The 21,521-nt window shown below is 40.8% G+C and overlaps 1 protein-coding gene across 1 annotated transcript in view; it reads right to left on the reverse strand.

The window, feature by feature from the left end:
- Positions 1-21,521, reverse strand: part of PHF21A (PHD finger protein 21A) — a 218,683-nt gene that overhangs the window by 153,478 nt on the left and 43,684 nt on the right. The window lies entirely within an intron of this gene.

The raw sequence follows: 21,521 nt of genomic DNA on the forward strand, positions 1-21,521 counted from the left end.
CACAGGGTGAGAGCCTGTGCCGTGAACTGAATGATAGCAGAAAGTCACCAGATGCCTTCAGAGTGAGAGTCTGTAGCTGGCAGAAGGCTGGCCCTCCCTGGGTGTGAGACAGGAGGGGGAGTAGATGGGACCTGTGTGAAAAAGTTTGAATGGGTATGACTGTTCCCAATTTTCGCAAAGGCCTACTGGGATAATTGGCTCAGGCAGGTTTGTTGGTGGGCTCGTGTTGGGTCCATATCAGGTGTTTAGGAGGACTCTTAGTATAGAGGAACATGAGTGATGCCACCCCAATTTCTGTGACCACAGGTAGAGAGAAATATAGCCATGGGGATGTGGTGAATTAGAAGACAAGGACAAGTCTATCTGCCTTTGTTCCTTGGTGCCACTCCTCTCATGGATGGGTTCCTTATTGCTCATCTGCTGTGCACACTGGCCTGTGTGTGTTGTTGTTTAACGCTAGATCAGTACACAATAAGACCACTCTCATCCATGATTTAATTGTGGATGAAGGTGCCAATTTAGTGTGCTTTACCGAGACCTGGGTGGGCGAGCTTGGAGGAGTTGATCTGACCCAGCTTTGCCCACCTGGATACTTGGTGCAACACCAGCACAGGTTGCAGGGACAGTGGGGAGGAGTTGCTGTGGTCTACAGAACTTCCATCTCTGTCACCAAGAAGCCACTGTGTCTTGGAGCTGGCTGTGAGCGACTGCACCTGGTGTAGGGCCAAGGAGACAATAAACTAGGGTTGCTGCTGGTGTACTGTCCACTCTGCTGTCCAGCAGCTTCTCTGACAGAGCTGGCAGAGGCCGTCTCAGCTGTGGTGTTGGAGAAGCCCAGAACAATAGTGCTGGGTGATTTCAATGTCCATGTGGAGGCTGCCTCTAGTGTTCCAGCTCAGGCCTTCATGGCCTCCATGATGATCATGGGACTGTCTCAAGTTGTCAATGGCCTGACACATAGGGCAGGGCACACCCTTGACTTGGTGTTTGCTCCAGATGGAGGAAGGGGTGTTCTGGAGATGGTGGGGTGGATGCCACCCCCTTCTCATTGTCAGACCACTTCCTGGTGAACTTTAGACTTATGGCTCCAATCCTTCCCTGCAAGGGGGGTGGACAGATTAAGATGGTCCGCCTCCAGAGACTAATGGAATCTATACAATTCTTGAATGCTCTGGGGGAGTTCCTAGGAGATAAAGCAGGTGACACTGTTGAAGCCCTTGTCACGCTGTGGAACAGCGAGGAACGTTGGGCTCTTGACACGGTTGCCCCCGAGCGCCCTCTCTAGCATTGTGGAGCCCGGTTTGCACCTTGGTACACCAGTGAGCTAAGGGCAATGAAACAGGCTGGACAACAGCTAGAGCACAAGTGGCGAAAGACGTGCTGTGAGGCTGATCAGGCACGAGTGAAACAACATCACCGTGCCTACTGTGTGGTGGTGAGGGCGGCCCACTTCTCTGCCTCCATCGCATCCTCAAGTAGCCGTCCAGTGGGGCTTTTCCGTATTGCCAGGGGTCTGTTGACATCAACTCCAGGAAATGGAGTTTTTGGAGGCCCACTGTGAATTGTTTGCAATGCACTTTGAGCATAAAGTTGCTTGCCTCCGTAGCAGTCTTGATGCCGCATCCACATCTACTGTAGTCCCCAATGAGGTGTCCAGTACAATGTCTGCTCCAAATTCTTGGGAATGGTTTCAGTTGATGCAGTCTGATGAAGTAGACAAGATGCTTGCATTGATGCAGCCAGCAACGTGTCCTCTCGACCCTTCCCTTCTTGGCTTATTAAAGCTTGCTGAGGGGGTCTGACCGAGTGGATCCAGGAAGTGATCAACGCATCATTGTGGGATGGAGTGGTTCCAGCCGCCTTGAAAGAGGCGGTGATCCGATCACTCCTGAAAAAGCCCACCCTGGACCCATTGGCTTGTGACAATCACCAACCAGTCGCAAATACCCCCTTTGTAGGGAAGGTGATTGGGAGGGTTGTGGCACAGCAATTGCAAGTACTCTTGGATGAAACAGATTATCTTGACCCATCCCAGTCTGAATCGGCCTTGGCCACCCTTATGGATGACCTTTATCGGAAGAAGGATGGGGGAGTGCAGCCCTGTTATTCTTACTTGATCTCTCAGCAGCTTTTGACACATTGACCATAGTATCCTTCTGGGACAACTTGGTGAGATGGGTATTGGATGCACTGTTTTACAGTGGTTCCGATCCTATCTCCAAGGTCATTCTCAGAGAATAGCATTGGGTGACTGTCTTTTGGCCCCCTACCAGTTGTGCTGCGGGATGCCACAGGGTACCATCTTGTCCCCCATGCTGTTTAACATCTATATGAAGCCCTTGGGAGTAGTCATCAGGAGATTTGGGGTGAGGTGTTAGCAGTATGCTGACAATACCCAGCTCTATTTCTCCATAACATCTGTATCAGGAGAGGCCGTGCAAGCCCTTGACCGCTGCCTGGACTCGGTGGTGGGCTGCATGAGGGCCAATGAACAGTCTAAATCCAAGAAAGATGGAGGCACTGAGAGTTGGTGGTTCCTGAGTTCAGATAATTGGTCAGTTGCCTGCTTTAGATGGGGTTATAGTCCCTCTGAAAGAGCAGGTTCATAGTATGGGAGTGCTCCTGGATCCATCTTTGTTGCTAGAGGCCCAGGTGACCTCAGTGGCTTGGAGTGCCTTTTACCAGCTTTGGCTGGTAAGACAGCTGCGGCCGTTTCTGGACTGGGATAGCTTGACCACTGTTGTCCACGCACTGGTAACGTCCAGGCTGGATTACTGTAATGTGCTCTATGTGGGGCTGCCCTTGAGGTTGGTCCGGAAGATGCAGCTGGTCCAAAATGTGGCAGCGAGACTGCTCACTGGAGCAGGGTATCGCCAACATGTCACCCCGCTGCTGAAAGAATTGCACTGGCTGCCCATTTGCTACCAGGCCAAGTTCAAGGTCCTAGTTTTGGTATACAAAGCTCTATACAGCTTGGGACCAGGATACCTGAAAGACCATCTTACCCCTTATATACTCAGTCAATCACTGCGCTTTGCAGGTGAAGGCCTCCTGCAGATACCAACTTATCTGTTCTGCTCAACATAGGGAACGGACCTTTAGTGTGGCTGCACCTACCCTGAGGAATTCCATCCCCTTAAATATTAGGCAGACGCTTTGGCGCCTATTGAAGACTTTCCTCTTTCAACAAGCCTTTGAGACCTGTCACAGTCTGCATCTGTGTTGGAACTGCTTTTTAATACGTTCTTAACCTTTTTTAATCTTAGAAGATGTTTTGATAGCTTTTTTAAAGTAACATTTTTGAAGCCGTTTTGTTTTATTATGTTTCAAAGTTTGTTTTTATGATGTTTTAATGTTTTTAGTGCTTTTGTTTGCCACCCTGGGCACCTGCTGGGAGGAAGGGCAGGATATACAGTAGGGCCCTGCTTTACAGCGATTCGCTAATACAGCAGTCTCAATTAGACGCAATTAGACTAAAGCCCCACTCATACAGCACTTGTTCCGCTTTTACGGCAGTTTTCGGGCACCGCACGCCATTCTATTCAATGGGTTCCGCTTTACAGTGGTTTTCACTTTACAGCGGGGGTCCAGAACATAACCCGCCATATGAGTGGGGCCCTACTGTAAATCTAACAACAACAACAATGATACACAATGAGTTCTGGTCTCTTCAGTCCAAGCCCAACACCCAATCTACCATACTCCAACAACCTTGACTCTTCCAGCTTAAAAGCTTCAATAGATTTAACAGATGAAAACAATTTAAATTAATAATCATCATAATCTTTATTTATTTATCACCATATACCAATAATGGTCTCACGGTGACTTACAATAGGATATAGAACAAATAGAAATACACACAATTAACACTCAGTAAGCGAAATTAAAAGTGATCCTGCATTAAATCCCACTAAAACTTGTAAAAAAATCCCCAACACCAACATCATCACAAAATTTCCCAACAGCAGCCAAACAATTACAAACCAAATGCCTGAGATAAAAGGCAATTATTTGCCCTTTTCCAGTCCATTACCACAGTCAGACACTGGTTCAGCACGTCTGCTGCTGCACTGCTTGTGATGAAAAAGAGATATATAGCTGTACATTGTCTGTGACAATGCATTCCAAACCTCCACATGACCACACTCAACAGTTTCATGAAGATGTTGAACTGCATGGGGCATAAGACTGAACACGACAGAACTTTCTGCAGCCGATCACCCAAGTAGGAGAAGAACCACTGCAGGGCAGTACTGCCCACCGACAACTCTGACAGCCACCGTAGAAGGATACTATGGTCAATGGTACAAAAAGCCACTGGAAAATCAAGAAGAATCAACAGGATCACACTCCCCTTCTGTCTCTGCCAACAAAGGTAATTACGTAGCACAACCAAAGCCTAAACTGTCATGATCCCCTTTGAGTACGATGATTCAGACCAGAAGTGGGAGGCACTTGAGGAAGAGGACTCTGAAGGGAAAGATGAGACGATGGAGCACAGCCCTGCTGACACACACCCCACCACCTCTGGACACACCTGTATCTACTGATGAGGCAAGAGTCCCAGAGAGCTCAGGGTCTGCCATGACACAGCAGGAGGATTCAAGGGGAGCAATGTCTCCCAGGGAGAGGCGGCACATCAATAGAAAAAGAGGAGAGTCATCTCCCTATGCAGAGCACCTGCCTTCTGGCCAGAAATTCTCACAAGGAAGGAAATTCTCACAAGTAGTGGGCATTCTCCACCTCTGCTTAAAAGTTTAATGGGTAAGCGGGGAAACCTACTGCAACAACTTCATAGCTCTCATGTAGTCTTGAAACCCTTGTTACTGATGTTGAACACCTGAACCTTGGCCTTAATCCTGAACCAGACTTATTGTTGCTATCCCTTTCCCTTGCAAGAGCGCCTGGTCTGCTCTGTCCACAACAGTGAGTTTATACCAAACTGCAATAATAAATGTTCACTTCTTCACTTATAAGAAAGTGTATCTGTTGTCATTTTTGGGTGTGAGCTAGGACATAAACCCAGACTGAAATGGATCCTGAAAAATCAGTCTCATCCTGGATCTGATCAGTGAACATCCTGAAATCCTGGAGAGCCACTGCCAGTCAGTGTAGACAATGCTGAGCTAGACGGACTAATTGTCTTAGTATAAGGCAGCTTCCTATGTACCATCCATTCATGAGTTTTATCCAGTGGGTTGACAGGAGAAGGGTCTTAGCACCCCAGTTTTGGAATTCTCATATAGAGATTAACCAGGTGGTTTCAGATATCAACTAAAGACCTTTTTTCATTTCCTCAAACTTTTAACTGTTTTAACCTTGTGCTGTTTTATAGATCTGGTTTTAGCTATGTATGTGTAATTTTACTGTATTCTATTTCATGCAAAATACCCTGATAACTAAAATTACAAAAAGTGGTGCAAAAATTCTAGTAAGTGTAGCCAAGCTCTCTTGGTTCAAGCACTTGACAATCCCCTCCTCTAGTGGTTTATGTGGCTGGAATGGATGCAGCTGCTGAAAATGGATGCAGTTTATGAAGAAGGCATAGCCCTGCCCATGTACCACACACTATAAGCAAAATATGCATCATTACACCTTACAGAAAGAGAACAAACTAGATCATATACCTATGGAAAGATTTTTTTTTTTTTTTTTTGCAGATTATAAGTAACTTACTACTATAAAGCACAAATCCGGCTCTGGCCTATAGAACTTGTTTTGCAGTTCAAATTTAGTATTTAAACCAGGGGTAGGAGGAACAAAATATTTTTTACAAAACTTTGCTGCATGCCTCAAAATACATATAGTAGCTAAACTTAAGCCCATGAAATGAGAAAGTATATTTAAGGGTAAGTAGTTCAGAACTAAAGTTATCTGAACACTGAAATTCTGAGGTGTACATAGACTTTTCTTTTTTACATTTGTTTATTTATTCTTTCATTTATATCCCCCCTTTCTTCCATCATGGAACTCAAAGCAGCATACGTGTGATTCCCAGATGGCCTCTCATCCAAACAAGTTCAGAGAGAGACTTGTTTAGCCTCAGTAAAGTTGCTGCTGTACCATGTACGCTCGGACTATGCCCTGTGACTGGTAAATATATCAATAAAAATCAACACCTTCAGCATCCTATCTATGTGGTCCCTTACCTATGTGGCTAATCTAGCATAGCAAGGCTCAAGGAAAGCAATCAAGGAGATGACCCAAGTGCAACTTAACAAGAAGTCCTCTTACAGCAGCCAACAAGTTTTGCATAACTACATCTACACTCATTATTATTATCAGTACTGTAGGTTTTGTGTTTTTTTAAGTCAGCTTCTGCATTCTGTACAGTGCATTTCTGATACTTTCTATTTTAGAAATAGAAAGTATTTTCTATTTTATGCTGGTCTTTGACTGAAATAAAATAACAATATCTACACTCATTAGTACATTAAAATGCTCAGTCAGTGAGATGTTTAAAAACGAAAGAAAAACAATACAGAGATTAAACCAATAGTTGCAATATTAATGTATTGGATAACATACTTCAAACTTGGATATATTCTTCAGGAGGAAGAGATTAGGAATTAAACTACGTTTCTCACTGTTTTGCTCTTATGAGGTTAGTGCTTTCCTACTTGGTGTTTTTCCAGTAATTTTCTATATCTTCCCTTATATGGAAAAGAGTTTTGACTATGGATCTGTCTGCTGAAATTCATCAATAAGATCACCAGTTTTGTAACATGAAGTCTGACAATCTTTTTTTTTATTTTAGCAAAACAAGTTTTTGTACCCCATGGAAACAGAGATCAGCTTTAAAATACATGTAGCCTGGTTGGCACAGCTTAGTAGCAAAAGTGTAGGTGCTACTTTCAATGGGAAGAAAGCTTGCATTCAGAAAAACACTGAGTCATATGCAGCAGCCTTGTTCTGCGTCACAGTGAATGGGGTACACGAGCACAGATTTTGCTGCACTTATGGCTATAATGTTCTTGTGGGTTCAGGAGGTATACACTCTCAGCCTAGTGTTCATTAAGGTTACTTTCTGTCAGGAATTGGAAATACAAGGAGGGTTTTAGACACCTAGCCCCATTTGTAAATAAAGCTATGGCAAACTGGGCATAAAAGCAACACAAAAAAAGTTTAGGTAGGGGCAGGAAATAGGGTATTGCACCTCACAGTTGCTCCCTGGGTCCAGACAAGTGAGTGAAAAATCAGTCACCTAGCTTTTATACTCAAATACAACAAACAAAACACCATGATATTAAAATGTTTTCCTCTCCAAGATATCTGGACTACTACCTTTTTTCCTTGTGCAGAAAAAGCTTTTGCCTTAATTACTATTGTCAGTTCCTGCTTAACAGAAACACTTCTCTTTTCATTTATGTACAATCCAACACATTTAATGTAATTTTATTTAATAGCAACAAATTTCAAAAAGCTGCTTTTGAGCATTTTAATTGAATTTCAACTTCTATTCAAATACAACTTCAAAAAATCACACAAAGTTAAAAGCTAATTAACTAGCAAACAAGCAATACATTTTCAACAATGACAAAAACAGGAGTTTTTTAAAAATCTGAATTTTAATTTGACTCCCTGTAATAAAGCTTAAACCTATTATATTCCTCTAAAATAAAGAGATACCATAAAATAAATGAATTATTTTCATCTCATCCATCTTGGGCTACGAGCAAAGAAGCTGGGATTATCCTATTAAGGAGCAATTTCCCTTGTGCAGACACACTACAGACTAGTTTTGACTGATGGGGCAGACTGCCAACTGGGCAGCACCACTTCAGACTACAGGTAAATGTTTGTATGTCAGAATGGTTTTCCATGAACACATGCTCCTACACACAGAAAGCATGCATATTACAAAAAGGCCAGGCTACACCTTTTCTCCTTAACATGCAAGTTTTCTACATGAAGTAACATTCCATAAATGTGAGTCCTCACCTGCAGTCTTAAGTGGTAACGCCCAGACACAGACTTATCATCTTTGAGAAAACTAGACCTTACATTTCCTGCAAACATACTTTTAGTTGCATCTATAATCTTGGCTCAATGCAACAACATTCCCTCTCGCATTGGAAATGAAGGATGAGACACAGAAATCACAGTCTATGAAAGGAAGTGGTAGATAGTACTCTGAAGTGAATTATAACAAAAGTATTATTTTTCTAAGAAGTAAACTCAGAAATTTGCTACTGAACCACAAACGCTAATATAGTTGTAAAGTACAAAATATTTTAGGCTGTTGCTATGAAGGATGGATCAATTTTATCACCAATTTAAATCACCAAGAAAATGGCTGAATTTCAAGTGATCAATTGAACATTTTCCAATTCTATTTTCTAATTCATATAGTTACTGAACAAAGCATACTGACAGTTGCTATAACAAATAAATATGTTTGTAACATAATTAAGCTTTTACACTACCAGGAGCATAGGCCAAAATCTGTTTATTCAGCCTATGTACCCTTTGCACTACAGAAATTATATCTGCTTACAGGAGCCATTATGAAATTATGTATCTCTCTGTTTCTACACAAACACACACAAGAACACTAAGCACACCCAATGTATGTGAAGTTGTACCTACAACTATGCCAGAGGAAGAACTGGTATTATACTACAGAAGAGTACTTCACAAGGACATAGGAAATAAATGCCCATGCAGTTTAACTGACAATCCAAGTATTCCTAGTTTGAACAATACTACAAAAAAGACCCTCCATGGCATATTTATAATGCTTGGCCTCAGATTACCTTCTTCTCCTGTTTCCCTACCCCAACCCTCATAAAAAGCAGGGTTTAACTAAGATGTGTCTAATAGAGAGGGTCATGAATTCAGTTTTTAAGGCATTACGAGTGCATACAAAGAAGTTCATATTATATTTAGATTTTTTAATTTTTAAAATAAATTTTATTGTTCTTAACAAAAATATAAGTGTATTTAATGCAATATACTACAACAAGATACAATCAAAATACTGTAACATTTTTTAAAATACAATTTTAACATTTCTAATAAATAATCACATCAATAATTTAAATCTGCTAATGGGCCAAGTTCAAGATGTTAGTACTAACATAAAAGACCCTATACAGCTCAGGACCAGGTTACTTGAAAGACCACCTTATCCCTTATTTACCTAGCAGGTCACTGCTGTCTGAAGCCCACTCCACAGAACTAAGAGCAGGGCTTTCAATGTGGCTGTCCCTGTTCTCTGGAATAGCATTCCTGTTGAGATATGACAAATGCCCACTATCTGCAGTTTCCGGAAACAACTGAAGACATTTTTGTTCTGACAGGCTTACCCAGTTGGATGAATGGGCATCTGCCATGAGAATCTGTTTTGTATTGTGTTTTTTAAAAATATACCTGCTGTTTTTTGTGTTTCAACTGTTTTTTGCTGTTGTATTGTACAACACCTTGAGACTGTAATTAATACATTGATATTATAGTTAATAATGAAGTTAAATATTCCTATAATCCTAAAAGAAAAAAATATCTAAAAAGTATCCTTCCCCAGCTAATTTATTTGATCTACACTGCCTACATACAGATATTTTAAGCCAGGTAAAGGACATCTACTGTAACTGAAATTCAAAATAAAATAAATCTGATTAAAATAAAGATTCAGGTTTAACAAGTAGGATTTGAAGACCAATTCAATTCGGGTCATGCAATGAATCCAGTATGCATTTATTTACAGCTGGTAGTATAGCATGGCTTCACCACACAGAAGGTGAAGCTACTTTTCAGGCATGTGAAGTCCCATCACACTCCAAGAAAGCTTACATAATCTTACATGGGAATAAATCACACCAAACATAGTTTCCAAGAAACACGCACAGATTGGATTGACTGGGAAAATAAAACCATGTAACTAACAAGGAATAGGGAAAGTTACATCCAACCCATTCTGTGTGTTACAGTAGCAAATATGCCCAGTTCTCCTCCAGAGGAGTGCCAACCACAAATGTGCTGCATGTTACAAAATGGTCACATGACTATTCCAGTTGAAAAAAGGCAAAGCATGCTACAGTTCTATATAGTATGCTTCAGTTTTATCCGAAACATGTTTTCCCTCAGAAAAAACTATTTTGAAGTTCAGGTACTGTATTTGTATTCTCCTTTCCCAAAACATCCCTCAGATAAGAGACCTATATACTGTGATAACCACAGCCACACAACATGGATGAGCTATCAGGAGGGTCAAAAGAGTTAGCCTTTAAACTTGGTCTTCTAGAACACCCAGTAAATTTTTTAAAGTATTCTTTTCAGAAAAGAAAACTCTCCCGTTGTTATGAAGCCATCCATGATTGTTCCAGCACTTCTACTCATGTTCTAAGCAGTTCTGAAATTATGACAAAAGTCATGTGGAGGAAGAGCAGTAGTCTTGTCAGAGTAATTTTATGGAGGCATGAGAATGGTTTTGAAGTGGGAGCAATGATACAAATGCATCATATCTTTGCAATCAGAACTGGAATCCATAAGTAAACTTAACTCTCAAAAAGATAAAGCCATACAATAAGAATATGACTGAGAGCACAGTGGTTGACAAAGCTGATGGGTGAGCAGCTAGAAGACATCAGCACTTGCTTCCTCCAGCATCCTGGATCAGACGTAAGAGTGGAGGATAAATAACCATTTCAACAGCACATGACTACTTTACACACATTTTTACCTTCACAGGGACAAGTTGTATATGTGAAGCATATGGGTATATATTTCTCTACATCATTATTATTTCCCTACAGGGAAAATATTCACTAATAGGCAAAAAAACATGCGGTTTAAGAACATACCTATAGCCAATAGATGTTTCTATCAAACTTTTAAAAGCAGGGAAATTGGGCAGCTAGAGTGAATCCACAAGGGGAGCAGGAGACCTGAACTCCTCTCTGAGATATTGTACTGCCCTACAAATTGGTCAAAATGCAAACACCATTTGGGTTGGTCTTTCACAGTCCAATCCACTTGCTGTGTAGTTTGGAAGAATTTGGTAACATGTGCCTCTGAGCATATGGTGAGTGGTGGCAACACCTGCCATCTCCAAAGATGGAGAATTATATTTGTGTATGTTTGTTGGTGTTCTTCTTACTTTGCTTCTTTCCTGTGTTACTAATGTTTCTACAGAGAATCTAAACTAGAACATTTTATTTCCCTCATTATTCATTCTAGAAATCTGTGTCAATTTATTTTTATTAATTTCAAAGCCTTTTTATTGGTCAATGTCATATGATGGTGCAGACAGCCTATTGTGTGTCAACTTTGAGGTTACGTTCTATTTCTATTTTGGGTGCATTAACAGTTGAATCTGAAACTGCAATTTGATGTAAAATCAGACTGATTACATTATGTTGCTACTTCAGCAATGACTTTAGCTGTTGGAAAAAAGAGGATGCATGTTTTCAGCCTGCTATGTTTAAACCACTTTATTTAAGGCAAGGTGGGCATGGTCAATTAAAAACATAGAGCACACCTAGAAATTTGCTAGAATATATTTCACCTCCCACGCAAACTGAGACACTCCTCATGTCCATTGGAAACTATTCTGCAGAATAGTCAGTGCCATTATTCCACAATTGTTTTTGGACGTTTTTTAATGTTGCAAAGTGTTGCTGTACTTCACATATTCACAGAAACAGAATCAAAAGAAAATTATTTCCTATAGGAAACTTCACTAAAATTGCATAGTAAATCAGACATATTTAAAGTGACCATCTGAACTATATCAACTGTCTTAATAATGTTGCTTCCTCCCTGCTAAAACAACATCAGCACAGCACATGTCTTCTTTCTATTATTTGGGCTGTTTGCAGGTGTTGCCACCACTCACCATATGCTCAGAGGCACACGTTACCAAATTCTCCCAAGCTACACAGCAAGTGGATTGGACTGTGAAAGACCAACCCAAATTGTGCTTGCATTCTGACAAATTTGTAGGGCAGTACAATATCTCAGAGAGGAGGCCAAGTGTCCTGCTCCCCTGGTGCATTCACTCTAGCTGCCCAATTTCCCTGCTTTTTAAAGTTTGATAGAAATGGCTGTGGGCTATAAGTACGTTCTTAAACCACAAGGTTTTTTGCCTATTAGTGAATTTCCCTGCTTTTTAATCCAGGAGATAAGAAATGGGATCCTGCGCAAGTTTGCTGAGAATGGATTGATCATTTACATGCTTATTGAGTTCAGTGGGATTTGCAATCATGCTTAGGATAGGTGAAACTGACCACAGGGGATGGGGAGGGGAGGGGGAGGGAGGGGAGGAACTGCAGAGGGGGATGGGAGCAGGCAGGAGGGGGGGAGGAGGACAGGTTTGATCATTTTCATGTTTATTGAATTCAGTGCGATTTACTCCCGTGCAATCATGCTTAGGATAGGTAAAAGTGAACGGGGTACAGAGAGGGAGGGCTGGAGTGGGCAGGGTGGGAGAAAGGGAAAAGAGAGGGGAGGAGGAAGAGAAAAGAGAGGGGAAGGTGGGGGAAAGCAGGTCTGATCATTTGCACGCTTATTGAGTTCAATGGGATTTACTCCTATTCAATCATGGTTAGGATAGGAAACGCAGACCATGGGGGAGGAGGAGGAGGGGAAGGGAGAAGGAGCATATTGGAAGGGGACAAAGGGAGGAGGAGGAGAGGGCAGGTTTGATCATTTCCATGCTTATAGAGTTCAATGGCATTTACATCCGTGCAATCATGCTTAAAATAGGTAAAACTGACCATGGGGAGGAGGAAGGGGATGTGGAGTAGGGGCACGGGGAAGGAGTGATTGGAAGGGGATGAGGATGGGTAGGGAAGGGGCAAGAGGGAGGGGATAGGAGGGAGGAGAAGGGAGGGTGGGTTTAATCATTTCCATACTTTTTGAGTTCAGTGGGATTTATTTGTGTGCAAAAATGGAAATGGACTGCCTTCAAGTCAATCCTGACTTATGTTGACCCTATGAATAGGGTTTTCATGGTAAACGGTATTCAGAGGTGGTTTTACCATTGCCTTCCTCTGAGGCTAAGAGGCAGTGACTGGCCCAAGGTCACCTAGTGAGCTTCATGGCTGTGTGGGGATTCGAATCCTGGTCTCCCAGGTCGTAGTCGAACACTGACCTGGGAGAGGGGCAGAGAGCGGAGTGGAGGAGATTGGGTGGGTGGACACTGGGCAGAGGGGAAGCCACTTTCCTTTCCAAAAGGAAAACATTGTGAACAGTATCACTACTTTTCAGGGTTTCCCCACCTTTTTATTCTACAGTGGGCACATGTAGCCTCCCACCCAAATTTAAACCAAAGCTGTCCCTGGCCACATCCACACCAGGCCTTTATTTCACTTTGGACAGTCATGGCTTCTCTCAAAGAATCCTGGGGAAGTGTAGTTAGTGAAGGGTGCTGAGAGTTGCTAGGAGACACCCTGTTCCCCTCGCAGACTTCAATCAGAGTGGCTGACTGTTAAACCAGTCTGGCCACTGAAACTCTCTCAGTGGAACAGAAGTCTCCTCTCAACACCCTTCACAAACTAAACTTCCCAGGATTCTCTGAGGGAAGCCATGTCTCAAGTGAAATCAAAGTCTGGTGTGCAGCAAGCCCAGCAGCTGTGAGTCTGGCTTTTAGAACACCAACAGTTGGTTCTTACTGAGCATGCCCGGGCTTATCATAGGGTCCTAGCAAAAATTTATTAAATTAATTAAAAACCAGCCAGGCATTTTTTTTAAAACTTTTAAACTGCAGAAGATGAAGGTCAGAGTATGGAGCAAGGTCAGTATTAGGATTACAGGTACTCTGTGAACATGGCTGATTTTTAATGAATTTCAACAGATTATGAGAACTCTCAGAGAAAAAAGTCCACAAGGGCTCTGGGGTTTTTCTCTCTCTTTTTACACTTTGAACTGTCTATTCTCTCTGACTATTTTGTGTATCACCATGAAAATTGACAGTGTTGTTAAGCAAGTGTTTCTGAGTTCAGGACTATAAGTTTTGTAAGGTTTTGTTTTGAAATGAGCTTATGGGAAGCAATCAAAATGGCATGGGGGTATTTTCAATTTAACATTGCGGAATGTGAAAAATCCCCACTGGCTGTATAATTACATATTAAAGAAGTAGCCATCAACATTCATTCAAGGAAGGTTGTCATCATCAGTACCCAAACGGAGAAAGAAACAGTGCCCCATGGAAGAAGGTGCTCATTATACACAAATGATAACAAGCCCTAAATCAGGGGGTTCCAAACAGTGGTCCATGGACCTTCAGTGGTCTAGCAGCTTCATTCTGGCGGTCTGCAGCGTGTCCGTAAAAATACAATTAAAAGCATACATCATCTAGCTCAGCACATTACAATTGCTACAACAGGGAGAAAAACCATTAAGTGGTTCACCACCACAGTCAGCAATTTTCAAGTGGTCGGAGTGGGGTGGGGAGTCTGGGAACCACTGCCCTAGATCCACTTTTCTTATTGAAATAGTATGTTACCACTTACAAACCTGTGACCCTATACAACTTTTTATGGGTTGTATTTTTTTTTTAGTAAATATATGCATGTGAAAATCACAAGTTGTGTGATCAGAAAGAAGGCAGGCAATGGAGATAGGGACTTCCATTCAGCGCTTAAGGACTTGGCCTTTCAGTGCAACAAATGCACAACTGCTACTTATTTGATGTGTGCAGTTCAGACATCGTATCTCAAGTTTCTGCTGTGGGAATAATGCACGATACTCCCTGCAAACAGAAACCACTTAAGCTAGGCAGGACAGGGAAAATTTTCACCACAATATCACATGTACTGATGTTTAATAAACAAAATCAAAGTAATTTTGCATTTTGATAAACACAATAAACATAGTAAGCTGATGTTTAATGTGAGCTTTACATTAGCAGTGGGCACAGTCCACTGTGGAAAAGTGGCAGATAAATTAAATTATTATTGTTCCCAGGAGAGGAGTTGCTGTTTTTAGCAGTAGTCATGTGTTTCCTGTAACATCTAGTTCCAACCTAATCATGTAGGTTCATCACTGCACCAAATCATCCTAATAATAGTTCAGCATCAGGATTTAGTTGCATGGATATATATACAGCCATTGTAAGTACCACACTGTCCAAACACAAGTAAAACTCTGAATTTTGCTAATGGCTGATTTACCTCTGATCCAATGGAGGTCACTGGACAATATCAAAAAGTCAAAGAAGTCTGCATTATTTTATTTATTTTACAAACAAGTGGTACCCATCAGTAATTAGAAATTAAGAGCAAGAATTAAGCAGTTTAAAAACACTAGAGAGAGTGTTCATGAATGTGTCAATTCCTAAGGGATACTTTCACCTTTTTTAAAAAAAGCTAAGGTTTCAATGTTCCATATAGGAAAATGGAATGAAACTGACCATAAACATCTTTATAATAGTATAGCTTATGGGAGGCTTAAGAAGTTTCTTCACTGAACAAGTTGGGAGGAAACAAGCTATGTTTTCTGGGATGTTTTCAAGTGTATCCTTGCACTGGGAATCTCTATGCAGTCCCTGGGTGAGAAGGGCAATTTAGATAGGTAGCCACAAAGGAATCACATCAGAGCATGTGCCTTCTTTGGGGCACAAAACAGAAAAGAGTGCTACCGCTACACTTTGAGATGGATTTCATACTTCCTGCCAAGACGCTCACTATATAAATCTCAACAAAGCATCTGCCAGAAACATCCAATCAAATCTGGCTGTGTGGGAAAAAACGCTAACTACATAAATAGAAGGAAAGCCTTAAGATTTAGCATCTAAACAATGTTGTACTGAGAAAGGCGATAACAAGAGTATATAAATGAAAAGCCGAATGGGAACCAATTTGCTTCATAAACTGTAGTGTTAAACCAGATGAAAAGCTAAAAAGAATCACTAATAAATTGGATGAGGGGGCAGGAAAAAAGCCTCAAACCAAGAACAAACAAATCCAGAGGCTCTATTAAGAAGAGCATAATGCTGCCTTCACAGTGCAGTGGCAAAAGGCAAATATGCTACATCTATATTAAAGTATGGATTGTCAGGCAAACTGATAAGCAACTTTGGGAAGCAAGAACAAGTAAAATGTAATTTCTACTACTTACATTCAGAAAACCCTTTGACATAAGGCTGACAAAGCAGCAAACTCGCTTTAATAGAAGCATTTTTCATGTATGTAATTGATGACTGAACGTTTTGCCTGGGTTTTTTTTTGTAAAAGCCATTTAAGTAAAAAGCTAATAGCTGAGAAGGTCAGCAAAAACAAATACTTAAGACAATTATATACATGTGAAAACAAGTTATTGTAATGGAGACTTCCATAATCTTAACTTTCAGATATGCATGAAGGTTTTGAAAGCTCTTCTTAACATATTAAGCCTATACCTACAAAATCAAAGTGTTGAAAAATCAAATATGAGGAATTCAAAAGGGGATAGAAAACTCAAGGTACGTCCTTCCAATAACCAAAAAGTATTTGTTTACTTCTAATGCTGGCCTTTTACAAGCAGTTACAAGAGTCTTCCATTAAACTTTGTTCAAAATCCCATGAGCCTTTATCCCCCCCAAGTCTCCTCATCAGAGCAGCAGGGGGTCCCATTAGACACCCTATTTTACTTCCACCTTATAAATAACATTAGCTGTACACCATTTCCATGGAAACAAAATACAATGAAACTCATTTAAATGAATACCTGTTAAATGGATGAATTTATATCTAAAAGTATTTTCTGCTCTAAATAAAATTGACAGTATAATGAGACATTCTTTAATTAATAACATGACTACCCTGGTCCTAATTACTGAGCACTCTTTTATTTATGCATTACAAACTAGTAGTAAAAGTGGGCTAGATCTTGCAAGCACTCTCTTGAGTGGGGAAACCCAGTCCAAAGTGAGGTCAACGATGCAAGGTAAGATCTAAGAAACATACAATTTTCACTACCATATATGGATGGTGTTGGATGTACTGTTATTCCTTTCCTAAATTGCTGCTTCTCATTATTATTAGATATATATGTAAATGTTTTTTCCTCTTGAAAGGAGTAAATAAAATGGTAAGGGGTAAACAAAAGGAGTATTGAAAGGAGTAAATAAAATGGTCAACACTGGAAAAGTGAACAAAAAGGAGACTGCTGAATTTTTTACAGTGATGTTTGGCCAATACAGCAGACTATAAGAAGACTCGCCAGAGAACAGGCCAGGGTCCTAAGCTATTTCTTCCCCTTACTGATTTTCCCCTGGAAGTATACCAACTGCTGGCTGAAGCTTAAAGGTCCATAGTCTGCTTAAGAGGAAGGAAGCTACAGAACACGTGGGTAGAGATGCTACTGTGTTCCTGGCAAACTCCCCCACACTCCTGAAGCCAGCTGTGAAGAGATTACTTAGGACTAAAAACCCTCCTTTTATATACCAGCGTATAACTGAATGGTGGGATAGCTGGCTAGCAATTGGATTTAGCCCACAAATCACCACTCATCTGCTACTATTCCAACTATTTCAGCTATGACAATTAAGAGCTTAACATTCCCCTTGTCTATCAACTTTCATTCGGTCAGTTTCTTTTACAAGCCTACCATTCTGATTCATTAGTCTTCAACATGTGGGTTGTCTCAACTATGTCTCTCCAATAGAACCATCCCTTTTTTCTTTTCTGCTGCTTAGCATCTTTAACAAATAAGACAAGGACTGGCATACAGTAAACTCTAAAAGTAGGTCCCACATAGCAGGCTAGTGTTAAAGGTGGGTTTTAGGCCCGCAAGAAAAAATCTTCTAGTCAATTTCAGTCGCCAGCAAAGAAGATCCTAGGCAATAACCATGAATTCAGTTTTCTAAAGTTACTGCCACCACCAACCAACTTCAGGACTTCAAGGTATTGGATACTGTTCAGAGTTGTTAAAATAAATAGGGATTGCGAAGAACTCCAAATGGACCTCTCCAAACTGAGAGAATGGGCAGTAAAATGGCAAATGCAATTGAATGTAAAGAAGTGTAAAGTTATGCATATTGGAGCAAAAACTCTTAATTTCACATATATGTTCATTGGGTTTAAACAGGCAGTGACTGACCAGGAACGAGACCTTGGGGTTGTAGTGGATAGCTCAATGAAGATGTCAAACCAGTGTGCCGCAGCCAGGGCTGTGGAGTCGGTACGCCAAACCTTCAACTCTGACTCCTCTATTTTTCTACTGTCTGACTCCAACTCCGACTCCATCATAAATGGCAAATGTATATTAACTAGTAATAACAAATTTACTGTAGTAAAATGGTAGCACAAGGCATTTCATCACCACCACATGAATCATCAGGCTAGATTGATAGAACATAAAATATATTTATTTGATTAACATTTCTGAACAAGAAAACTTTCCTAAATTCCTATGAAAGTTTTTGTTTTGAAGCCGGAATCGGTACATTTCTACTGACTCCACCCAAAATTGCTTCCAACTCCACGACTCCGACTCCACAGCCCTGGCGGCAGCTGTGAAAAAGACAAATTCCATGGGATCATTAGGAAAGGTACTACTGCCGATATCAAAATGCTGTTATACAAATCTATGGTGTGGCTGCATTTGGAATGCTATGTATAGTTCTGGTCGCCTCACCTCAAAAAGGATATTGTAGCACTGGAAAAGATTCAGAAAAGGGCGACCAAAATTATCAAAGGGATAGAGCGACTCCCCTATGAGGAAAGGTTGCAGCTTTTGAGGTTTATTAGTTTAGAGAAAAGGTGAGTAAGAGGTGACATGATAGAAGTCTATAAAATTATACAATTTTCTCCCTCTCATATAACACTAGAATTTATGGGCATCCAATGAAGCTGAATGTTGGAAGATTCAGGACAGATAAAAGAAAGTACTTCACACAGTGTATAGTTAATTCACTCCCACAAGAGGCAGTGATGGCCACCAATTTGGATGAATTAGACAAATCCATGAAGGATAAGACTATCAATGGCTACTATCCATGATGGGTATGCATGGCCTCCATAGTCATAGGTGGTATGCTTCCAAATATCAGTTGCTGCAAACCACAGGAATAGAGAGTGCTCTTGCACTCAGATCTTGCTTCAGGCCTCCCATGGGAAACTGGATGGCCCCTAAGAGAACAGGATGCTGGTGTAGATAGGCAATGGCCGGATCTAACAGGCTCTTGTGTCATGCTGGCTATATTAGAGATCCTGCTTAAAAGACCGTACTGCCTAAAAGTCACTCTTCCTGAACCAAGAGAAGTGATCAAGTCTTGGTGTTGAGAACCACCAGAGTTTTGTTGCTGTGGAAGTTCAATATCTGTGCAAAGGTCATCTAATCAAGGGTGGCTCAGGCCTTCATGGGTGCTGTAACAACCAAGGCACTATCCCAAAGTATTTTTATTTATTTATTAATTACATTTATATCCTACCTTTCTTTTCATGATAGAAACACAAGGCAGCTTACATATGGTTCCCAGCAGGGTGCTGGCCTCATGTGCCTTCAGACCAGAGCTTGGGACCAACTATTTTTGTCATGTATGTATTGAGATCATATGATTTAGTATTTTCTGCTGGGCAGATTGAGGGTGAACCTAGGGATTTATTATCCATATCCTTGCCATGACCTGATCACTACCTGGTATGGCCTAAAACTTAGGAATGCCCTTTTCCTCTGCATGGTAAAGGATATTTAGATGGTCTACCCTGGGGACTGGTGGCTCAAAGAGGGTTCAAGAGAGCTCTTGGACAATTTCCACACAACATGGCTGACTATTCTGACAAAGCCCAGATTGGTGCAACGTGGAAGTAACCAGGGCAGTTGACATGATCCATCCCAAACACCTCCATTGACTAGAGTTTGAATGGATTTGGAGGAAACTTATGGCAATGAAGTAGCAACGATAGCATGAGCATAGAGACAGATGACTTGGGATGAAAAAACCTGAACATTGGCTATACCTGACTTTAGATCGTACTCTGCAGAAGTGTTTTCATTGCATCCACATAGAATCATCTAGCAGATGTATTTTGAATAGTACTGTTGGGGCAGACTCTAAAGGAGATCACATGGAGCACTTAACAGCTCACTGTGACACATTTGCTAGGCGCTTTGTGAAGTGCTCATATGCACTCCAGTTTGGATTCCCCTTTAGAACTGATACTGACATCAGCTGGCCATTAGCATCATCAGGTCAATAACCCTTGGATGAGATTCAGTTAAAACAGCCTAAATTCGTAAGTTGCTTGAAGAGTTGGAACCAAAGTATTGTTTGGTCAACTCTTGTCCTTCCTATCTGGATACTTCTTGCCAAACAGGGAGACTCCCATCAGGAGAAAATTGTAAATGGTTTTATTTATTTTCAGAAAAAATTGTACATTGCTATTCATAAAAAACATCAAAGCAGTTTACATCATAGCTATATATTTTATAAAACCATGTAAAATTTAAAACCAGAAATCATTACGTAACTATTGCAGAAAGATATCTTTTCAATTGCCTGCATAAACCTGTCAGCATGGAAACGTTTTCAGCAGGTATTATTTATTTATTAAATTTATATCCCGACCTTTCTCCCAGAAGCAGCCCAGGGCAGCAAACAAAAACACATCTTAAAAACAGACTTTAAAACATATTAAAACAAAACATCTTTAAAAACATATAGTCTGTTATCTATGCCCCAAATAATGATCAATTACAATGTTGAGAACCTTGATGAGCTTTAAACAGGGCACAGTAATATTGGGGGGAGACCTGAACATCTGCCTAGATGAAAAGGTACACAGAAGTAGGACAAGTCAAGTCAAATCCTTGCAAAACTGCAAAACAAAAAATTTCAAAACTGCTAGACAAATAGGGACAGGTTGATTCCTGGCAAGCAAGAAACCTGCAATGAAATGATTTCACATTCTACTCAAGATTTCATTCTCACACCAGGATTGACTATATTTTTAAAATAAGGGAGGCCTCAGATGCAGTGACAGGAGTCCTTTGGAAATGCTTCATCTCCCATTTACAATTGGATTTTTAAGGCTAAGCTCACTTGTTGACACAGTAGCCAAAGAGAACTTAAAACATAATCTGGAATTGTACTTCAAGGAGAGTGCCACTCCAGGAATTGGGCTCTGTACACTTTGGGATGCTATAAAGGCAGTCACCAGGGGCCACTGTGTCAGTGAGGCGAACAGGTTAAAAAAGGAAAGAGATAAAGACCCACAGGTGTTACTAGCTGACATTGAAGCTTGGGACAAAGCCTTCAAGCAGGACGGATTTAACAGACCGTAGTGAGCCTTAAAAACAAAAAGAACTGAACTGCAAGTGTTGGAAGCTGAAACAATACACAACGCCATGGCTTAACTCTGTAGCAAATACTACAGAATTTTGGGATAAATCTTGTTTGTGCAAAGGAAAAAATGGGCTTCTAAACAATTGCAAGCAAAGAGGGTGATTTAATATATGATGCCAAATCTGTAAGGGAAGAATTTGCTAAAAAAAATACCTTTCTTTTCTGATAATCCTCCCCCACATTGCATCCTATCTGCAAAGTGCAAATCTGGCAAAACTAGCTGATGTACACAAAGCACTACTAAACAGTC

Source organism: Rhineura floridana, chromosome 2 (genome assembly GCF_030035675.1).
Source record: "Rhineura floridana isolate rRhiFlo1 chromosome 2, rRhiFlo1.hap2, whole genome shotgun sequence".
Taxonomy (NCBI): domain Eukaryota; kingdom Metazoa; phylum Chordata; class Lepidosauria; order Squamata; family Rhineuridae; genus Rhineura; species Rhineura floridana.